The 22,289-nt window shown below is 41.3% G+C and overlaps 8 non-coding genes across 8 annotated transcripts; all 8 read right to left on the reverse strand.

Moving 5' to 3' along the window:
- Positions 1 to 337: 337 nt before the first annotated feature.
- On the reverse strand, positions 338 to 419 carry trnas-gcu (transfer RNA serine (anticodon GCU)). Its single transcript has one exon. It is a non-coding gene; the product is annotated as a tRNA-Ser (tRNA).
- Positions 420 to 2,131: 1,712 nt separating this feature from the next.
- trnas-gcu (transfer RNA serine (anticodon GCU)) lies at positions 2,132 to 2,213 on the reverse strand. The gene has a single exon. It is a non-coding gene; the product is annotated as a tRNA-Ser (tRNA).
- An 8,078-nt stretch (positions 2,214 to 10,291) lies between these two features.
- On the reverse strand, positions 10,292 to 10,373 carry trnas-gcu (transfer RNA serine (anticodon GCU)). Its single transcript has one exon. It is a non-coding gene; the product is annotated as a tRNA-Ser (tRNA).
- Positions 10,374 to 12,081: 1,708 nt separating this feature from the next.
- Positions 12,082 to 12,163, reverse strand: trnas-gcu (transfer RNA serine (anticodon GCU)). The gene has a single exon. It is a non-coding gene; the product is annotated as a tRNA-Ser (tRNA).
- Positions 12,164 to 13,866: 1,703 nt separating this feature from the next.
- On the reverse strand, positions 13,867 to 13,948 carry trnas-gcu (transfer RNA serine (anticodon GCU)). Its single transcript has one exon. It is a non-coding gene; the product is annotated as a tRNA-Ser (tRNA).
- Positions 13,949 to 15,650: 1,702 nt separating this feature from the next.
- On the reverse strand, positions 15,651 to 15,732 carry trnas-gcu (transfer RNA serine (anticodon GCU)). Its single transcript has one exon. It is a non-coding gene; the product is annotated as a tRNA-Ser (tRNA).
- A 3,497-nt stretch (positions 15,733 to 19,229) lies between these two features.
- Positions 19,230 to 19,311, reverse strand: trnas-gcu (transfer RNA serine (anticodon GCU)). Its single transcript has one exon. It is a non-coding gene; the product is annotated as a tRNA-Ser (tRNA).
- A 1,711-nt stretch (positions 19,312 to 21,022) lies between these two features.
- Positions 21,023 to 21,104, reverse strand: trnas-gcu (transfer RNA serine (anticodon GCU)). Its single transcript has one exon. It is a non-coding gene; the product is annotated as a tRNA-Ser (tRNA).
- Between the last annotated feature and the right edge of the window lie 1,185 nt (positions 21,105 to 22,289).

Here is a 22,289-nt window from a genome sequence, read left to right on the forward strand (position 1 = left end):
CTGTTGTTTTGGATGTTGGTAAGAATGTAACTACTCAGAAGAGGGGCATGAGTGTAATGCTGCTTTCACAGTGAGTTCGATTCGGTGTCACATTTGAGTGGGGCAGCTAGTTCCCTTTCGACGCTTGTCAAATTCGTCGCACGATGTATGTCCGAAAATGACTTGACACGCTGAAATGCTAAACACACCAAAGGACCCTTGAATATAATCAGAACATTGATGTAGGAGTGAATGTGGACAAACCTTACACACAAATTGCATTTGGTGTGAACACAGCTTAAAACTTGTCATGGTGCTACCGAACAACGTCTGTTGACACTCCAAAAGACAAAACACACGATGAGGATGGGATTTGAACCCATGCGTGCAAAGCACAAAGGATTAGCAGTCCATCTCCTTAACCTCTCGGACACCTCATCTGGAATTCAATTCTTTTGTGACACCACTGGTCTCATAAACTCGTATGCCATCATTGGCCTCGTGCGGCCTGTGGCATCTTGAGGTAGCCCATTATTTCCAGCTACTCAAGCAAGTTGGGATTTTTTAGAAACTAAAAATGTGCCAGTATGTGGATATACAACAAGGTTAGAAGGACCTGTGCTCTCATTGTGGCCAAAAGGACTTTTGGATTTGAGCAACCAATCAGAGCATTTTGCTAGGGAATTACTTCAAATGGCAGAGTGCTTGCTTTGCATGTGAGAACAAGGGGGATAGATGTCCACATTCTGCACAACATTTTCTTTTGTATCTACGTTTCATCAAACTGTTGGTGCAAGAAGCATGTACTTATGAGATGAGTTGCAGAGTTTGGTCTGTTGTTGGTATGGAATTTACCTTTAAGGAATACTTGTTGATCAGGGATTTCTGTTCTTGACAGATTGTGCCTCTGTGGCTTTCAGGTGTTGATGTCAATGATTAGAATTCCGTGGGTTCCCCAAAAGCCAGAGTGACATTCATTGAGCGCTCTTGATCATGATAAGAAATGAGTCTATGTACATGCTGACAGAGTGGTTGACTGCGAGTAAAAAGATGCATGCAAATTCACCATCAGAAAAGGTAAAGATCAGAACGACTTGTTTGTTGATTACCTTTCATTTGGCAGAGTTGGTAATGAGTCAAGTTTCAAATCTGCAGATCCTTGTAGATGGCCCGTGTGTTTATATTATCTTTGTAAACATGGCGTGTCCAACCCTTCTAGCATTAGCTTTGCAACTGTGGAGGCAAATATAGAATCGTGTGGTTTTTAACCACTGGAAAAAGTTGATATTTTGGAGAGAAAAAGCCGCAAAAACAGTGTTTGGATATGCACCGAAGCTACGAAGAACTGTCACAGCCATACAAAAAGTGTCATTAAACATTTGGCATAAAAACACAGTTGATTCGTAGGGTAATTAGCTCAAGTGGTAGAGCGCTCGCTTTGCATGTGAGAGGTAGAGGGATCGATGCCCTCATTCTCCATTATCCTGAGCTCCTGTCTGTTGATCATCAAATACAGTCCTTTAGATGTACCCTCATTGGGAATCATACTACATGTCTTTACACCAATGCCCATTAAAAACATTGCAAAATGCTGACCGAGCTTTCAAACTGCTGCAACTACCTTACTGTCTTTCAGATGTTTATGACAAAAGCTTTCATTCAAGCCAGGTCTTTTAAAGCCTTGAAAGTGTTTACTGAAACACCTGCTCCTTGCAACCATCAACAAAGATAGTGTGAGTGCAGTTGACGCAGATAAGGTAATAGATACAACTGCACGAATACATTCATAAGACCTTTTCTTGTTGGGTATTGTTGCTGTTGTTTTGGATGTTGGTAAGAATGTAACTACTCAGAAGAGGGGCATGAGTGTAATGCTGCTTTCACAGTGAGTTCGATTCGGTGTCACATTTGAGTGGGGCAGCTAGTTCCCTTTCGACGCTTGTCAAATTCGTCGCAAGATGTATGTCCGAAAATGAAGTGACACGCTGAAATGCTAAACACACCAAAGGACCCTTGAATATAATCAGAACATTGATGTAGGAGTGAATGTGGACAAACCTTACACACAAATTGCATTTGGTGTGAACACAGCTTAAAACTTGTCATGGTGCTACCGAACAACGTCTGTTGACACTCCAAAAGACAAAACACACGATGAGGATGGGATTTGAACCCATGCGTGCAAAGCACAATGGATTAGCAGTCCATCTCCTTAACCTCTCGGACACCTCATCTGGTATTCAATTCTTTCGTGACACCACTGGTCTCATAAACTCGTATGCCATCATTGGCCTCGTGCGGCCTGTGGCATCTTGAGGTAGCCCATTATTTCCAGCTACTCAAGCAAGTTGGGATTTTTTAGAAACTAAAAATGTGCCAGTATGTGGATATACAACAAGGTTAGAAGGACCTGTGCTCTCATTGTAGCCAAAGGACTTTTGGATTTGAGCAACCAATCAGAGCATTTTGCTAGGGAATTACTTCAAATGGCAGAGTGCTTGCTTTGCATGTGAGAACAAGGGGGATAGATGTCCACATTCTGCACAACATTTTCCTTTGTATCTACGTTTCATCAAACTGTTGGTGCAAGAAGCATGTACTTAATAGATGAGTTGAAGAGTTTGGTCTGTTGTTGGTATGGAATTTACTTTTAGTGAATACTTCTTGATCAGGGCTTTCTGTTCTTGACAGATTGTGCTTCTGTGGCTTTCAGGTGTTGATGTCAATGATTAGAATTCCGTGGGTTCCCCAAAAGCCAGAGTGAGATTCATTGAGCGCTCTTGATCATGATAAGAAATGAGTCTATGTACATGCTGACAGAGTGGCTGACTGCGAGTAAAAAGATTCATGCAAACTGACCATCAGAAAAGGTAAAGATCAGAACGACTTGTTTGTTGATTACCTTTCATTTGGCAGAGTTGGTAATGAGTCAAGTTTCAAATCCGCAGATCCTTGTAGATGGCCCGGGTGTTTATTACATCTTTGTAAACATGGCGTGTCCAACCGTTCTAGCATTAGCTTTGCAACTGTGGAGTGAAGGAATTTATTTTTTGTGGTTCTTATTTCTCCTAGGTTTTTATCTTATCTTTATTTCATTGAAGGTTTTCTTTTAGGTTTACTTTGTGTGTGTGTTCCAGCCATTTCAATTAAAAGGGACTTCCTGATAATTGCATATGTAAAGAGGTTTTGATGCTACAGCTGCAGACTCATCCCCCTCCATGAAAAAACAGTCTTTGATCTTCTAAGACCATCTGGAAGCCTTAACTGTAGATCTGACATGGACCAGAATTAAATTGTCTCCAGGATTCAATTTAAATCACGGGAAACCCTGGAGGTGCTAACTCGCATGAGAAGGACAAAGGGTTGGGACTGACTGCCTGCGGAGAGGGATCCGGGCGGCTGTGCTGGACCCCCATGGGGACACCGTTGGTGGTCGGACAGTGGTCCGTCTTTGAAATAACCCCCCTGGACGTTTGAAGCAGGAAGCCAGGACCAAATGCTGTAACTCCTAATATGGACGGAAGGAGGTAGGCAGGCTCCCTGCCAGCCAATCCGAGCGTCCAGAGGAGGAGTCTGGACACCATGCTGTGCTACAAAGGAGGTGGCTGAAACCGAGATGTTAAAACAGCTGGACGGAGGAACTTTCCTTTGTTCCCAACAGGCTGACACGTTAAGACGTTTGTAATTTGGCGCTGTGCAAGCTCTGAAACTTTGGGAAACCGGATATCTGTTTTATTTTGTTTTACTCTGTTTTTAGAAATATTGTTAGGGAAATAAATTTGTTAAACTTAATCCAGCCGAATCCCGTGGTTTTCTTCTTCTCGACTTTATTGAACATGCAACAAGGAAAGTAATCTCAAAGCGACAGATTATATTTTCCAACATTAATTGGTGACCCCTGAACGTGAAAAGTGGGGAAGAAACGCGGAAGCGCAACGCGGGTAAGAGGACCGATAGTGGTTTATTATGAGATTTCTGAGACTTTCGGCGAAAAGTCGGTGACGCTCCCCCCACGTGCTTGACTTCCCTCGAGGCCTCACAAACAAAAGGTAAAGCAGGAACCTGTTCGTAAATTCTGCATATTGTTTACGTTATTCTTTTAGTGAATAACTCAAATTTTGGGGAAGTGAAGTATGTGGACGGCATAGCGCACCTGTATAAGTTTTGTGGTTCACCCTCCTGAAACAGCGAATTGGACTGAGGAAATTTATGAAATTGAATTTGAGGAAATTGTGCAGGTTTTGTGTCTGTTCAGCCTGTCAAAAATTGAATAAACACTAAATTGGGAGCGTGTGATATTTTTATTACGTTAAAATTTAGTAGGTTTTGCGTCTGTTTGAGCCTGTACGAAATCCCGTACGAAAACAACGGTATTACTATAGGAACTAATTTTGCGCGTTTTAGGATTTTCGGAAAAACCAGGAAGGCAGCGAACCTTCACAAATTATTTTTAATGCGTAGAGAAACCACAGAGAGATTCACAATAAAAATGAAAGGTGCACTAGACAGAAGAAATGAGGAAACCGGTGAATTTTGTTTTGACGACAGACAACATGACGCTAACGACTTGACTTGACAACAGCGGTGAAAATGGCTTGAATGAGGATGAATGGAATGAAATGTATGCGATTTTGGAAAGAATGGAATGAAAAAGTGTTTGAATCTGTGTGTTTTAACTGTATTTTCCACATTTCCCTGTGTATTGTCTGCTCTATGGACGCAGCCATCTTGCTCACAGTGTGTTTACGTCACATGGACCAATGACGGGACGTTTTAGTTGCTTCAAATGTGTCGACGATTCTGATTGGGTTTGACTGTACCACGTGGTAAGCGTGACGGAGTCCTAGCCAAAATGGCGACGTGTGGCTGTGATTGGCTTTGCTTGTACCATGTGGTCGGCGAGACGCGTCCCTGACGACCAAATATGACGGAACGTGCTGAACTTTTTCATGAGGAACATTTGAAGAGTTTGGGATGTAATTTGCGGTAAAATCATGGTGGGGATCGTCGTTATCGAGCGTGGTAATGACCTCGGTTGTAAGACAGCGTTGAAAAACAAATTCCAGTGGGTTTTCGGTTCGCCGAAAAAGGTTTTTATGTTGCACAGCACCTCCGACGGGAGCCTCTGCCGCAACGGCGAGATCAACGTGCATGGTTGCAGGGTCTAATACATTTGGGGTAAAATAATTTTGTAATTATTTCGGTTTTCTTATTGTGAATACATGTCTCTAATTTGTTTGTATGTCCTAACCGTGATTAAGTTCAGCTGTATTAAAAGAAGTTTTAGTCATTGACATTTTAAATTTGTTTAATTCCGTTTTTTGTTTGTTTTAATCTCGTGCACTGCTGTTTGAATGAGAAGCGAATGAGTGGCGGTTTTGTTTGTTTGAATCATAATCAATAGTATTTGAAAAGTGTTATCAGAAAATAACTGAGATGGGAAAATGGACAAAGCAGTGAAGTAAAGCTAGAAATGAAAGCCATTGTAAGTAAAATGGAGGGTCTGTGGACATGGACAGGTGTGGTATGAAAGTGCAGGGTCTGGTAGAACAGGAGAAGAGGGAACATGAATGTTAAAACGCTAGTTATGAACGATTCATTTCAGTGAAATGGTTTATTTTTGTTTATGTGTGAGGTACCTAATTTGTTGTGTTATGTCTTTTGCAGAAACGGTTAAAAGTTCTTGTCTTTGTATTGATTGCCTGGGTTTTAGAGTGTGAATTGTGTTTTTGGTTAAATAAGGAAAAGCTTAAATTGTGGGATTTTGTTGCTTTTAGCACTTCTCCAAATTCTTTTTGTAGGGCAGCAAGTCCTTAATGGTAAGTAAGAACAATTTGTCTTTGTTTTTTTGATTAAGAGTGAATGATTAGCGGCCAGAATGCATGTAAGACAATATATTTTCCAAAGATTTTGCTCCATGTCCGTCATATCGGACAAAGAAAATTTTAGGGATTTTTCCCTTTGCTGGCTTTCATTACTGATCAACTGACGGCGTTGGAGACGGTGAAGAATGAACATGACTAATACATTTCTAAATCTCTTTCCAAGCAGAAGAGAGGCCCCCCTGAGACCTCATAAAACTTTAGGCAGAAAACCCCCCTCTGCTTTGTGGGTGAGTGACAAAAGACGCAGAAGTTTTTCATCCCCCGCAGCTCACTACCTTCACAGGAGGGGGCCGTGTCAGGAGTGTCTGACCCTCAGGTCAGCTCTCCTACTCAATTGAAGGCATGAATTTACACATGAAGAATGCAGTGGAGCGTCTGGCAGGTGATAAAAGTCGATTTTAACATGCATCTGATTCATCACTGCAGAGCACATTACAGGGCAGAGGGAGAAGTTGATCAACTGAAAAAACTATTTCTATGAAACTATGAAAACATTATTTCTGGATAATGAAGGTGTTACAAATTAAAGGAAAGCAAATAACATGATGACTTTAACGTTAACACAGACTGGCAAAATTGTGTTTTTTCAGATGTTCACTTTCCTCCCTCAATAAAATGTACAGGTTAATTTTGCCTTCAACAACTGAGCAGAGAGGAGACGGCTCATGAAGATGCAGAGGTGATGTTTAAAACGCTCTCTGATGCTTCATGGTCCACAGGTTCAGTTGATGTTGGTTCATTTTTCATCGTCCCCCCGGTGGTGATTCAGGTAACTACAGGAGCACAGTTTTTAGATCTCAGTGCAGCTGGGTGACTGATGCAGATGAAGGGAGGAAGGAAACTCAGTCTGGGCTGTGGAACTATGGTGTCATTGAATATTCGTAATCTTCATGGTGTACTTTTTTGAAACCGGTTTTAAAAACTGATGGATCGCGTGGCATATGATTTAAGCTAATGTTAATTTGAGTTGCATTATTATGAAACCTATCCGTCCCTGATCCATATTGCATGCTGTCACCTTTCACCCCACAAGGTGTGTTGTTTGTTGCTATTGCTTTAGCACACGTTTTCTTTTGCATTCCATTACATAAAAATAGCAGACAATTATTTGCATTTTAGTACAGAGGGGTTCATAAAATCCTTCTGGCATTTTTAATCACTGTTTAAAGTCTCTCTGACAGAACATTATGCTATAAGAGGTTTGTGTTTTCATGATGTAGGCTGATGATCTCCTGCTGGCAGCACCAACTGCTGATGACATCTGCCTGCAATTAATGAAAGATCTTCTGTTGCAGTTGTATTATTTTTTCTTGTGACCTTGCCTTTTACAGGAGCGTGGACAAGGACGCCTGTTCACCTTATCGATGCACCAAACTGTTTATTGTTTTCATGTTTTTGCTTTACATTTAATTCGTTTTATGTGTTTGTCCTGGAGCTTAGCCCCAGGCCAAGAGAGGGAGGTAGACAAAAGAGGTCTTACTGATTAAAAGAAGGACATTATTTTATCATTATCGTTTAAATGTATTTGTCTAGAAAGAATGTTTAAATAGTAACACAGATTGACCATTTAGAAAGAATGTTTAAATAGTAACACAGATTGACCATTTTTAAAATTTTAAAGCTTTGTGTGATTGTTCATCTGATTTTCTCTCATCCACAGCAAGGATGAGTAGGTTCTACGACTGGGTCATTAGACAACAGCCCAAAATAAACTTTTTTCTTTTTCTTGAATTTGTATTTTCCCCACTTGTGTTCTTCATAAAACAGCACGAGGGGAAGCAGACCTTTGAGAAGAGAAATGTGGTGGACCCTTTCCATCATATTTTCTCTTACTGCGCATGCGTAAATTGATTCTTGTCTCATTGTCTTTTGTGTTTTATTGTTTTTTATTTTCTAAAAAATTCCTGACATTAACACTAACAAAAACTTAGACCCACAGCAGAATCATCTTGGCAGAACAGTACCACAGCAGTGGACACCCCAAGTCCTTTTGCAGCCGTTCTGTTGTGTCAGATGTGTCACATCTCTAATAACAGACTTATTGAGAAGTCCATAGGAGGCCAGGTCCAAGCTTGCCAGAGCTTGTGGGACATGCAGAAGGAGGACGCGAGTGTTCGAGGCCCGGAATGACCTTTTTTGGACTTTGTTGCATTTTATAAAATTGCTTACTGTTATGTTTGACAATTTTCTTTTTCCTTTTCATCGTCTGTGTAATTTTGTTCTGCTTTAACATTTCTCAATTCCCCCCTTAATTCCAGGTGTTCCTTTTCCTTACAGGAAGTGCTATTTTATTGTCTTTATCTTTTACTTTTTAGAATAATTTGATTTTTTATTTGTGCATTTTCTTTATTTACTATTTTATGTCTTGTTCTTTGTAAACGCCAATGTGCCAAAGATCCAATGAAGCATGAGTGTCCTTAGGGACGGTCGCCGATGGGGCTCGGGGCCTTAGCATGCATTTTTCCTGTCCAACTGAATGTTTTTTTAAAGATCATTAATGCAAGCTCCACAGGTTTTTCGCTGCTAAACTCATAAATGGATCATCAACACCTTTGAAATGCACATTGGTTCTGTTTATATATTGTGAGGGCTCGAGACCACAGCTGTTTTGATTGCATGATGTGATGATGTGTTTTTATTTTTTGTGTGACCTCACTTCGTGAGGTCAAGAGAGGGAAACTGAAGGAATTTATTTTTTGTGGTTCTTATTTCTCCTAGGTTTTTATCTTATCTTTATTTCATTGAAGGTTTTCTTTTAGGTTTACTTTGTGTGTGTGTTCCAGCCATTTCAATTAAAAGGGACTTCCTGATAATTGCATATGTAAAGAGGTTTTGATGCTACAGCTGCAGACTCATCCCCCTCCAGGAGAAAACAGTCTTTGATCTTCTAAGACCATCTGGAAGCCTTAACTGTAGATCTGACATGGACCAGAATTAAATTGTCTCCAGGATTCAATTTAAATCATGGGAAACCCTGGAGGTGCTAACTCGCATGAGAAGGACAAAGGGTTGGGACTGACTGCCTGCGGAGAGGGATCCGGGCGGCTGTGCTGGACCCCCATGGGGACACCGTTGGTGGTCGGACAGTGGTCCGTCTTTGAAATAACCCCCCTGGACGTTTGAAGCAGGAAGCCAGGACCAAATGCTGTAACTCCTAATATGGACGGAAAGAGGTAGGCAGGCTCCCTGCCAGCCAATCTGAGCGTCCAGAGGAGGAGTCTGGACACCATGCTGTGCTACGAAGGAGGTGGCTGAAACCGAGATGTTAAAACAGCTGGACGGAGGAACTTTCCTTTGTTCCCAACAGGCTGACACGTTAAGACGTTTGTAATTTGGCGCTGTGCAAGCTCTGAAACTTTGGGAAACAGGATATCTGTTTTATTTTGTTTTACTCTGTTTTTAGAAATATTGTTAGGGAAATAAATTTGTTAAACTTAATCCGGCCGAATCCCGTGGTTTTCTTCTTCTCGACTTTATTGAACATGCAACAAGGAAAGTAATCTCAAAGCGACAGATTATATTTTCCAACAGGAAAATTTTCAACCACTGGAAGAAGTTGATATTTTGTAGAGAAAAAGCTGCAAAAACAGTGTTTGGATATGCACCGAAGCTACGAAGAACTGTCACAGCCATACAAAAAGTGTCATTAAACATTTGGAATAAAAACGCAGATGATTCGTAGGGGAATTAGCTCAAGTGGTAGAGCGCTCACTTTGCATGTAAGAGGTAGAGGGATCGATGCCCTCATTTTCCATTATCCTGAGCTCCTGTGTGTTGTTCATCAAGTACAGTCCTTTAGATGTACCCTCATTGGGAATCATACTACATGTCTTTGCACCAATGCCCATTAAAAACATTGCAAAATGCTGACTGAGCTTTCAAACTGCTGCAACTACCTTACTGTCTTTCAGATGTTTATGACAAAAGCTTTCATTCAAGCCAGGTCTTTTAAAGCCTTGAAAGTGTTTACTGAAACACCTGCTCCTTGCAACCATCAACAAAGATAGTGTTAGTGCAGTTGACGCAGACAAGGTAATAGATGCAACTGCACGAATACATTCATAAGACCTTTTTTTGTTGGGTATTGTTGCTGTTGTTTTGGATGTTGGTAAGAATGTAACTACTCAGAAGAGGGGCATGAGTGTAATGCTGCTTTCACAGTGAGTTCGATTCGGTGTCACATTTGAGTGGGGCAGCTAGTTCCCTTTCGACGCTTGTCAAATTCGTCGCAAGATGTATGTCCGAAAATGACGTGACACGCTGAAATGCTAAACACACCAAAGGACCCCTGAATATAATCAGAACATTGATGTAAGAGTGAATGTGGACAAACCTTACACACAAATTGCATTTGGTGTGAACACAGCTTAAAACTTGTCATGGTGCTACCGAACAACGTCTGTTGACACTCCAAAAGACAAAACACACGATGAGGATGGGATTTGAACCCATGCGTGCAAAGCACAATGGATTAGCAGTCCATCTCCTTAACCTCTCGGACACCTCACCTAGAATTCAATTCTTTCGTGACACCACTGGTCTCATAAACTCGTATGCCATCATTGGCCTCGTGCGGCCTGTTGCATCTTGAGGTAGCCCATTATTTCCAGCTACTCAAGCAAGTTGGGATTTTTTAGAAACTAAAAATGTGCCAGTATGTGGATATACAACAAGGTTAGAAGGACCTGTGCTCTCATTGTAGCCAAAGGACTTTTGGATTTGAGCAACCAATCAGAGCATTTTGCTAGGGAATTACTTCAAATGGCAGAGCGCTTGCTTTGCATGTGAGAACAAGGGGGATAGATGTCCACATTCTGCACAACATTTTCCTTTGTATCTACGTTTCATCAAACTGTTGGTGCAAGAAGCATGTACTTATGAGATGAGTTGCAGAGTTTGGTCTGTTGTTGGTATGGAATTTACCTTTAGTGAATACTTCTTGATCAGGGATTTCTGTTCTTGACAGATAGTGCTTCTGTGGCTTTCAGGTGTTGATGTCAATGATTAGAATTCCGTGGGTTCCCCAAAAGCCAGAGTGAGATTCATTGAGCGCTCTTGATCATGATAAGAAATGAGTCTATGTACATGCTGACAGAGTGGCTGACTGCGAGTAAAAAGATGCATGCAAACTGACCATCAGAAAAGGTAAAGATCAGAACGACTTGTTTGTTGATTACCTTTTATTTGGCAGAGTTGGTAATGAGTCAAGTTTCAAATCCGCAGATCCTTGTAGATGGCCCGGGTGTTTATTATATCTTTGTAAACATGGCGTGTCCAACCGTTCTAGCATTAGCTTTGCAACTGTGGAGGCAAATATAGGATCCTGTGGTTTACAACCACTGGAACAAGTTGATATTTTGGAGAGAAAAAGCTGCAAAAACAGTGTTTGGATATGCACCGAAGCTACGAAGAACTGTCACAGCCATACAAAAAGTGTCATTAAACATTTGGCATAAAAACGCAGATGATTCATAGGGGAATTAGCTCAAGTGGTAGAGCGCTCGCTTTGCATGTGAGAGGTAGAGGGATCGATGCCCTCATTCTCCATTATCCTGAGCTCCTGTCTGTTGATCATCAAATACAGTCATTTAGATGTACCTTCATTGGGAATCATACTACATGTCTTTGCACCAATGCCCATTAAAAAACATTGCAAAATGCTGACCGAGCTTTCAAACTGCTGCAACTACCTTAATGTCTTTCAGATGTTTATGACAAAAGCTTTCATTCAAGTAAGGGCTTTTAAAGCTTTGAAAGTGTTTACTGAAACACCTGCTCCTTGCAACCATCAACAAAGATAGTGTGAGTGCAGTTGACGCAGGCAAGGTAATAGATGCAACTGCATGAATACATTCATAAGACCTTTTCTTGTTGGGTATTGCTGCTGTTGTTTTGGATGTTGGTAAGAATGTAACTACTTAGAAGAGGGGCATGAGTGTAATGCTGCTTTCACACTGAGTTCGATTCGGTGTCACATTTGAGTGGGGCAGCTAGCTGCCTTTCGACGCTTGTCAAATTCGTCGCACGATGTATGTCTGAAAATTACTTGATGCGCTGAATACTAAACACACCACAGGACCCTTGAATATAATCAGAACATTGATGTAGGAGTGAATGTGGACAATCCTTACACACAAATTGCATTTGGTGTGAACACAGCTTAAAACTTGTCATGGTGCTACTGAACGTCTGTTGACACTCCAAAAAACAAAACACACGATGAGGATGGGATTTGAACCCATGCGTGCAAAGCACAATGGATTAGCAGTCCATCTCCTTAACCTCTCGGACACCTCATCTGGAATTCAATTCTTTCGTGACACCACTGGTCTCATAAACTCGTATGCCATCATTGGCCTCGTGCGGCCTGTGGCATCTTGAGGTAACCCATTATTTCCAGCTACTCAAGCAAGTTGGGATTTTTTTAAAACTAAAAATGTGCCAGTATGTGGATATACAACAAGGTTAGAAGGACCTGTGCTCTCATCGTGGCCAAAAGGACTTTTGGATTTGAGCAACCAATCAGAGCATTTTGCTAGGGAATTACTTCAAATGGCAGAGTGCTTGCTTTGCATGTGAGAACAAGGGGGATAGATGTCCACATTCTGCACCACATTTTCTTTTGTATCTACGTTTCATCAAACTGTTGGTGCAAGAAGCATGTACTTATGAGATGAGTTGCAGAGTTTGGTCTCTTGTTGGTATGGAATTTACCTTTAAGGAATACTTGTTGATCAGGGATTTCTGTTCTTGACAGATAGTGCCTCTGTGGCTTTCAGGTGTTGATGTCAATGATTAGAATTCCGTGGCTTCCCCAAAAGCCAGAGTGAGATTCATTGAGCGCTCTTGATCATGATAAGAAATGAGTCTATGTACATGCTGACAGAGTGGTTGACTGCGAGTAAAAAGATGCATGCAAATTCACCATCAGAAAAGATAAAGATCAGAACGACTTGTTTGTTGATTACCTTTCATTTGGCAGAGTTGGTAATGAGTCAAGTTTCAAATCTGCAGATCCTTGTAGATGGCCCGTGTGTTTATATTATCTTTGTAAACATGGCGTGTCCAAACCTTCTAGCATTAGCTTTGCAACTGTGGAGGCAAATATAGAATTGTGTGGTTTCTAACCACTGGAAAAAGTTGATATTTTGGAGAGAAAAAGCCACAAAAACAGTGTTTGGATATGCACCGAAGCTACGAAGAACTGTCACAGCCATACAAAAAGTGTCATTAAACATTTGGCATAAAAACACAGTTGATTCGTAGGGTAATTAGCTCAAGTAGTAGAGCGATCGCTTTGCATGTGAGAGGTAGAGGGATCGATGCCCTCATTCTCCATTATCCTGAGCTCCTGTCTGTTGATCATCAAATACAGTCCTTTAGATGTACCCTCATTGGGAATCATAACTACATGTCTTTGCACCAATGCCCATTAAAAACATTGCAAAAGGCTGACCGAGCTTTCGGTCTGCTGCAACTACCTTACTGTCTTTCAGATGTTTATGACAACAGCTTTCATTCAAGTCAGGGCTTTGAAAGTGTTTACTGAAACACCTGCTCCTTGCAACCATCAACAAAGATAGTGTGAGTGCAGTTGATGCAGACAAGGTAATAGATGCAACTGCATGAATGCATTCATAAGACCTTTTCTTGTTGGGTATTGCTGCTGTTGTTTTGGATGTTGGTAAGAATGTAACTACTTAGAAGAGGGGCATGAGTGTAATGCTGCTTTCACACTGAGTTCGATTCGGTGTCACATTTGAATGGGGCAGCTAGCTGCCTTTCGACGCTTGTTAAATTAGTCGCACGATGTATGTCCGAAAATGACTTGACACGCTGAATGCTAAACAAACCACAGGACCCTTGAATATAATCAGAACATTGATGTAGGAGTGAATGTGGACAATCCTTACACACAAATTGCATTTGGTGTGAACACAGCTTAAAACTTGTCATGGTGCTACTGAACAACGTCTGTTGACACTCCAAAAGACAAAACACACGATGAGGATGGGATTTGAACCCATGCGTGCAAAGCACAATGGATTAGCAGTCCATCTCCTTAACCTCTCGGACACCTCATCTGGAATTCAATTCTTTCGTGACACCACTGGTCTCATAAACTCGTATGCCATCATTGGCCTCGTGCGGCCTGTGGCATCTTGAGGTAGCCCATTATTTCCAGCTACTCAAGCAAGTTGGGATTTTTTAAAAACTAAAAATGTGCCAGTATGTGGATATACAACAAGGTTAGAAGGACCTGTGCTCTCATTGTGGCCAAAAGGACTTTTGGATTTGAGCAACCAATCAGAGCATTTTGCTAGGGAATTACTTCAAATGGCAGAGTGCTTGCTTTGCATGTGAGAACAAGGGGGATAGATGTCCACATTCTGCACAACATTTTCTTTTGTGTTTACGTTTCATCAAACTGTTGGTGCAAGAAGCATGTACTTATGAGATGAGTTGCAGAGTTTGGTCTGTTGTTGGTATGGAATTTACCTTTAAGGAATACTTGTTGATCAGGGATTTCTGTTCTTGACAGATAGTGCCTCAGTGGCTTTCAGGTGTTGATGTCAATGATTAGAATTCCGTGGGTTCCCCAAAAGCCAGAGTGAGATTCATTGAGCGCTCTTGATCATGATAAGAAATGAGTCTATGTACATGCCAACAGAGTGGTTGACTGCGAGTAAAAAGATGCATGCAAATTCACCATCAGAAAAGGTAAAGATCAGAACGAGTTGTTTGTTGATTACCTTTCATTTGGCAGAGTTGGTAATGAGTCAAGTTTCAAATCTGCAGATCCTTGTAGATGGCCCGTGTGTTTATATTATCTTTGTAAACATGGCGTGTCCAACCCTTCTAGCATTAGCTTTGCAACTGTGGAGGCAAATATAGAATTGTGTGGTTTCTAACCACTGGAAAAAGTTGATATTTTGGAGAGAAAAAGCCGCAAAAACAGTGTTTGGATATGCACCGAAGCTACGAAGAACTGTCACAGCCATACAAAAAGTGTCATTAAACATTTGAAATAAAAACGCAGTTGATTCGTAGGGAAATTATCTCAAGTAGTAGAGCGCTCGCTTTGCATGTGAGAGGTAGAGGGATCGATGCCCTCATTCTCCATTATCCTGAGCTCCTGTCTGTTGATCATCAAATACAGTCCTTTAGATGTACCCTCATTGGGAATCATACTACATGTCTTTGCACCAATGCCCATTAAAAACATTGCAAAATGCTGACCGAGCTTTCGGTCTGCTGTAACTACCTTACTGTCTTTCAGATGTTTATGACAACAGCTTTCATTCAAGTCAGGGCTTTGAAAGTGTTTACTGAAACACCTGCTCCTTGCAACCATCAACAAAGATAGTGTGAGTGCAGTTGACGCAGGCAAGGTAATAGATGCAACTGCATGAATGCATTCATAAGACCTTTTCTTGTTGGGTATTGCTGCTGTTGTTTTGGATGTTGGTAAGAATGTAACTACTTAGAAGAGGGGCATGAGTGTAATGCTGCTTTCACACTGAGTTCGATTCGGTGTCACATTTGAATGGGGTAGCTAGCTGCCTTTCGACGCTTGTCAAATTCGTCGCACGATGTATGTCCGAAAATGACTTGACGCGCTAAATACTAAACACACCACAGGACCCTTGAATATAATCAGAACATTGATGTAGGAGTGAATGTGGACAATCCTTACACACAAATTGCATTTGGTGTGAACACAGCTTAAAACTTGTCATGGTGCTACTGAACAACGTCTGTTGACACTCCAAAAGACAAAACACACGATGAGGATGGGATTTGAACCCATGCGTGCAAAGCACAATGGATTAGCAGTCCATCTCCTTAACCTCTCGGACACCTCATCTGGAATTCAATTCTTTCGTGACACCACTGGTCTCATAAACTCGTATGCCATCATTGGCCTCGTGCGGCCTGTGGCATCTTGAGGTAGCCCATTATTTCCAGCTACTCAAGCACGTTGGGATTTTTTAAAAACTAAAAATGTGCCAGTATGTGGATATACAACAAGGTTAGAAGTACCTGTGTACTCTCATTGTGGCCAAAAGGACTTTTGGATTTGAGCAACCAATCAGAGCATTTTGCTAGGGAATTACTTCAAATGGCAGAGTGCTTGCTTTGCATGTGAGAACAAGGGGGATAGATGTCCACATTCTGCACAACATTTTCTTTTGTATCTACGTTTCATCAAACTGTTGGTGCAAGAAGCATGTACTTATGAGATGAGTTGCAGAGTTTGGTCTGTTGTTGGTATGGAATTTACCTTTAAGGAATACTTGTTGATCAGGGATTTCTGTTCTTGACAGATAGTGCCTCTGTGGCTTTCAGGTGTTGATGTCAATGATTAGAATTCCGTGGCTTCCCCAAAAGCCAGAGTGAGATTCATTGAGCGCTCTTGATCATGATAAGAAATGAGTCTATGTACATGCTGACAGAGTGGTTGACTGCGAGTAAAAAGATGCATGCAAATTCACCATCAGAAAAGGTAAAGATCAGAACGACTTGTTTGTTGATTACCTTTCATTTGGCAGAGTTGGTAATGAGTCAAGTTTCAAATCTGCAGATCCTTGTAGATGGCCCGTGTTTATATTATCTTTGTAAACATGGCGTGTCCAACCCTTCTAGCATTAGCTTTGCAACTTTGGAGGCAAAAATAGAATCGTGTGGTTTTTAACCACTGGAAAAAGTTAATATTTTGGAGAGAAAAAGCCGCAAAAACAGTGTTTGGATATGCACCGAAGCTACGAAGAACTGTCACAGCCATACAAAAAGTGTCATTAAACATTTGGCATAAAAACGCAGTTTATTCGTAGGGGAATTAGCTCAAGTGGTAGAGCGCTCGCTTTGCATGTGAGAGGTAGAGGGATAGATGCCCTCATTCTCCATTATCTTGAGCTCCTGTCTGTTGATCATCAAATACAGTCCTTTAGATGTACCCTCATTGGGAATCATACTACATGTCTTTGCACCAATGCCCATTAAAAACATTGCAAAATGCTGACCGAGCTTTCAAACTGCTTCAACTACCTTAATGTCTTTCAGATGTTTATGACAAAAGCTTTCATTCAAGTCAGGGATTTTAAAGCTTTGAAAGTGTTTACTGAAACACCTGCTCCCTGCAACCATCAACAAAGATAGTGTGAGTGCAGTTGACGCAGACAAGGTAATAGATGCAACTGCATGAATACATTCATAAGACCTTTTCTTGTTGGGTATTGCTGCTGTTGTTTTGGATGTTGGTAAGAATGTAACTACTCAGAAGAGGGGCATGAGTGTAATGCTGCTTTCACACTGAGTTCGATTCGGTGTCACATTTGAGTGGGGCAGCTAGCTGCCTTTATACGCTTGTTAAATTAGTCGCACGATGTATGTCCGAAAATGACTTGACACGCTGAATGCTAAACAAACCACAGGACCCTTAAATATAATCAGAACATTGATGTAGGAGTGAATGTGGACAATCCTTACACACAAATTGCAATCGGTGTGAACACAGCTTAAAACTTTAGATGGTGCTACTGAACAACGTCTGTTGGCACTCCAAAAGACAAAACACACAATGAGGATGGGATTTGCACCCATGCGTGCAAAGCACAATGGATTAGCAGTCCATCTCCTTAACCTCTCGGACACCTCATCTGGAATTCAATTCTTTCGTGACACCACTGGTCTCATAAACTCGTATGCCATCATTGGCCTCGTGCGGCCTGTGGCATCTTGAGGTAGCCCATTATTTCCAGCTACTCAAGCACGTTGGGATTTTTTAAAAACTAAAAATGTGCCAGTATGTGGATATACAACAAGGTTAGAAGTACCTGTGTACTCTCATTGTGGCCAAAAGGACTTTTGGATTTGAGCAACCAATCAGAGCATTTTGCTAGGGAATTACTTCAAATGGCAGAGTGCTTGCTTTGCATGTGAGAACAAGGGGGATAGATGTCCACATTCTGCACAACATTTTCTTTTGTATCTACGTTTCATCAAACTGTTGGTGCAAGAAGCATGTACTTATGAGATGAGTTGCAGAGTTTGGTCTGTTGTTGGTATGGAATTTACCTTTAAGGAATACTTGTTGATCAGGGATTTCTGTTCTTGACAGATAGTGCCTCAGTGGCTTTCAGGTGTTGATGTCAATGATTAGAATTCCGTGGGTTCCCCAAAAGCCAGAGTGAGATTCATTGAGCGCTCTTGATCATGATAAGAAATGAGTCTATGTACATGCCAACAGAGTGGTTGACTGCGAGTAAAAAGATGCATGCAAATTCACCATCAGAAAAGGTAAAGATCAGAACGAGTTGTTTGTTGATTACCTTTCATTTGGCAGAGTTGGTAATGAGTCAAGTTTCAAATCTGCAGATCCTTGTAGATGGCCCGTGTGTTTATATTATCTTTGTAAACATGGCGTGTCCAACCCTTCTAGCATTAGCTTTGCAACTGTGGAGGCAAATATAGAATTGTGTGGTTTCTAACCACTGGAAAAAGTTGATATTTTGGAGAGAAAAAGCCGCAAAAACAGTGTTTGGATATGCACCGAAGCTACGAAGAACTGTCACAGCCATACAAAAAGTGTCATTAAACATTTGAAATAAAAACGCAGTTGATTCGTAGGGAAATTATCTCAAGTAGTAGAGCGCTCGCTTTGCATGTGAGAGGTAGAGGGATCGATGCCCTCATTCTCCATTATCCTGAGCTCCTGTCTGTTGATCATCAAATACAGTCCTTTAGATGTACCCTCATTGGGAATCATACTACATGTCTTTGCACCAATGCCCATTAAAAACATTGCAAAATGCTGACCGAGCTTTCGGTCTGCTGTAACTACCTTACTGTCTTTCAGATGTTTATGACAACAGCTTTCATTCAAGTCAGGGCTTTGAAAGTGTTTACTGAAACACCTGCTCCTTGCAACCATCAACAAAGATAGTGTGAGTGCAGTTGACGCAGGCAAGGTAATAGATGCAACTGCATGAATGCATTCATAAGACCTTTTCTTGTTGGGTATTGCTGCTGTTGTTTTGGATGTTGGTAAGAATGTAACTACTTAGAAGTGGGGCATGAGTGTAATGCTGCTTTCACACTGAGTTCGATTCGGTGTCACATTTGAATGGGGTAGCTAGCTGCCTTTCGACGCTTGTCAAATTCGTCGCACGATGTATGTCCGAAAATGACTTGACGCGCTAAATACTAAACACACCACAGGACCCTTGAATATAATCAGAACATTGATGTAGGAGTGAATGTGGACAATCCTTACACACAAATTGCATTTGGTGTGAACACAGCTTAAAACTTGTCATGGTGCTACTGAACAACGTCTGTTGACACTCCAAAAGACAAAACACACGATGAGGATGGGATTTGAACCCATGCGTGCAAAGCACAATGGATTAGCAGTCCATCTCCTTAACCTCTCGGACACCTCATCTGGAATTCAATTCTTTCGTGACACCACTGGTCTCATAAACTCGTATGCCATCATTGGCCTCGTGCGGCCTGTGGCATCTTGAGGTAGCCGATTATTTCCAGCTACTCAAGCAAGTTGGGATTTTTTAAAAACTAAAAATGTGCCAGTATGTGGATATACAACAAGGTTAGAAGTACCTGTGTACTCTCATTGTGGCCAAAAGGACTTTTGGATTTGAGCAACCAATCAGAGCATTTTGCTAGGGAATTACTTCAAATGGCAGAGTGCTTGCTTTGCATGTGAGAACAAGGGGGATAGATGTCCACATTCTGCACAACATTTTCTTTTGTGTTTACGTTTCATCAAACTGTTGGTGCAAGAAGCATGTACTTATGAGATGAGTTGCAGAGTTTGGTCTGTTGTTGGTATGGAATTTACCTTTAAGGAATACTTGTTGATCAGGGATTTCTGTTCTTGACAGATAGTGCCTCTGTGGCTTTCAGGTGTTGATGTCAATGATTAGAATTCCGTGGCTTCCCCAAAAGCCAGAGTGAGATTCATTGAGCGCTCTTGATCATGATAAGAAATGAGTCTATGTACATGCTGACAGAGTGGTTGACTGCGAGTAAAAAGATGCATGCAAATTCACCATCAGAAAAGGTAAAGATCAGAACGACTTGTTTGTTGATTACCTTTCATTTGGCAGAGTTGGTAATGAGTCAAGTTTCAAATCTGCAGATCCTTGTAGATGGCCCGTGTTTATATTATCTTTGTAAACATGGCGTGTCCAACCCTTCTAGCATTAGCTTTGCAACTGTGGAGGCAAAAATAGAATCGTGTGGTTTTTAACCACTGGAAAAAGTTGATATTTTGGAGAGAAAAAGCCGCAAAAACAGTGTTTGGATATGCACCGAAGCTACGAAGAACTGTCACAGCCATACAAAAAGTGTCATTAAACATTTGGCATAAAAACGCAGTTTATTCGTAGGGGAATTAGCTCAAGTGGTAGAGCGCTCGCTTTGCATGTGAGAGGTAGAGGGATTGATTCCCTCATTCTCCATTATCCTGAGCTCCTGTCTGTTGATCATCAAATACAGTCATTTAGATGTCCCCTCATTGGGAATCATACTACATGTCTTTGCACCAATGCCCATTAAAAACATTGCAAAATGCTGACCGAGCTTTCAAACTGCTGCAACTACCTTAATGTCTTTCAGATGTTTATGACAAAAGCTTTCATTCAAGTCAGGGCTTTTAAAGCTTTGAAAGTGTTTACTGAAACACCTGCTCCTTGCAACCATCAACAAAGATAGTGTGAGTGCAGTTGACCCAGGCAAGGTAATCGATGCAACTGCATGAATGCATTCATAAGACCTTTTCTTGTTGGGTATTGCTGCTGTTGTTTTGGATGTTGGTAAGAATGTAACTACTTAAAAGAGGGGCATGAGTGTAATGCTGCTTTCACACTGAGTTCGATTCGGTGTCACATTTGAATGGGGTAGCTAGCTGCCTTTCGACGCTTGTCAAATTCGTCGCACGATGTATGTCCGAAAATGACTTGACGCGCTAAATACTAAACACACCACAGGACCCTTGAATATAATCAGAACATTGATGTAGGAGTGAATGTGGACAATCCTTACACACAAATTGCATTTGGTGTGAACACAGCTTAAAACTTGTCATGGTGCTACTGAACAACGTCTGTTGACACTCCAAAAGACAAAACACACGATGAGGATGGGATTTGAACCCATGCGTGCAAAGCACAATGGATTAGCAGTCCATCTCCTTAACCTCTCGGACACCTCATCTGGAATTCAATTCTTTCGTGACACCACTGGTCTCATAAACTCGTATGCCATCATTGGCCTCGTGCGGCCTGTGGCATCTTGAGGTAGCCCATTATTTCCAGCTACTCAAGCACGTTGGGATTTTTTAAAAACTAAAAATGTGCCAGTATGTGGATATACAACAAGGTTAGAAGTACCTGTGTACTCTCATTGTGGCCAAAAGGACTTTTGGATTTGAGCAACCAATCAGAGCATTTTGCTAGGGAATTACTTCAAATGGCAGAGTGCTTGCTTTGCATGTGAGAACAAGGGGGATAGATGTCCACATTCTGCACAACATTTTCTTTTGTATCTACGTTTCATCAAACTGTTGGTGCAAGAAGCATGTACTTATGAGATGAGTTGCAGAGTTTGGTCTGTTGTTGGTATGGAATTTACCTTTAAGGAATACTTGTTGATCAGGGATTTCTGTTCTTGACAGATAGTGCCTCTGTGGCTTTCAGGTGTTGATGTCAATGATTAGAATTCCGTGGCTTCCCCAAAAGCCAGAGTGAGATTCATTGAGCGCTCTTGATCATGATAAGAAATGAGTCTATGTACATGCTGACAGAGTGGTTGACTGCGAGTAAAAAGATGCATGCAAATTCACCATCAGAAAAGGTAAAGATCAGAACGACTTGTTTGTTGATTACCTTTCATTTGGCAGAGTTGGTAATGAGTCAAGTTTCAAATCTGCAGATCCTTGTAGATGGCCCGTGTTTATATTATCTTTGTAAACATGGCGTGTCCAACCCTTCTAGCATTAGCTTTGCAACTGTGGAGGCAAAAATAGAATCGTGTGGTTTTTAACCACTGGAAAAAGTTGATATTTTGGAGAGAAAAAGCCGCAAAAACAGTGTTTGGATATGCACCGAAGCTACGAAGAACTGTCACAGCCATACAAAAAGTGTCATTAAACATTTGGCATAAAAACGCAGTTTATTCGTAGGGGAATTATCTCAAGTGGTAGAGCGCTCGCTTTGCATGTGAGAGGTAGAGGGATTGATTCCCTCATTCTCCATTATCCTGAGCTCCTGTCTGTTGATCATCAAATACAGTCATTTAGATGTCCCCTCATTGGGAATCATACTACATGTCTTTGCACCAATGCCCATTAAAAACATTGCAAAATGCTGACCGAGCTTTCAAACTGCTGCAACTACCTTA

Source organism: Oryzias latipes, chromosome 1, assembly GCF_053564925.1.
Source record: "Oryzias latipes strain Hd-rR chromosome 1, Olatipes_Hd-rR_3.1".
Lineage (NCBI taxonomy): Eukaryota > Metazoa > Chordata > Actinopteri > Beloniformes > Adrianichthyidae > Oryzias > Oryzias latipes.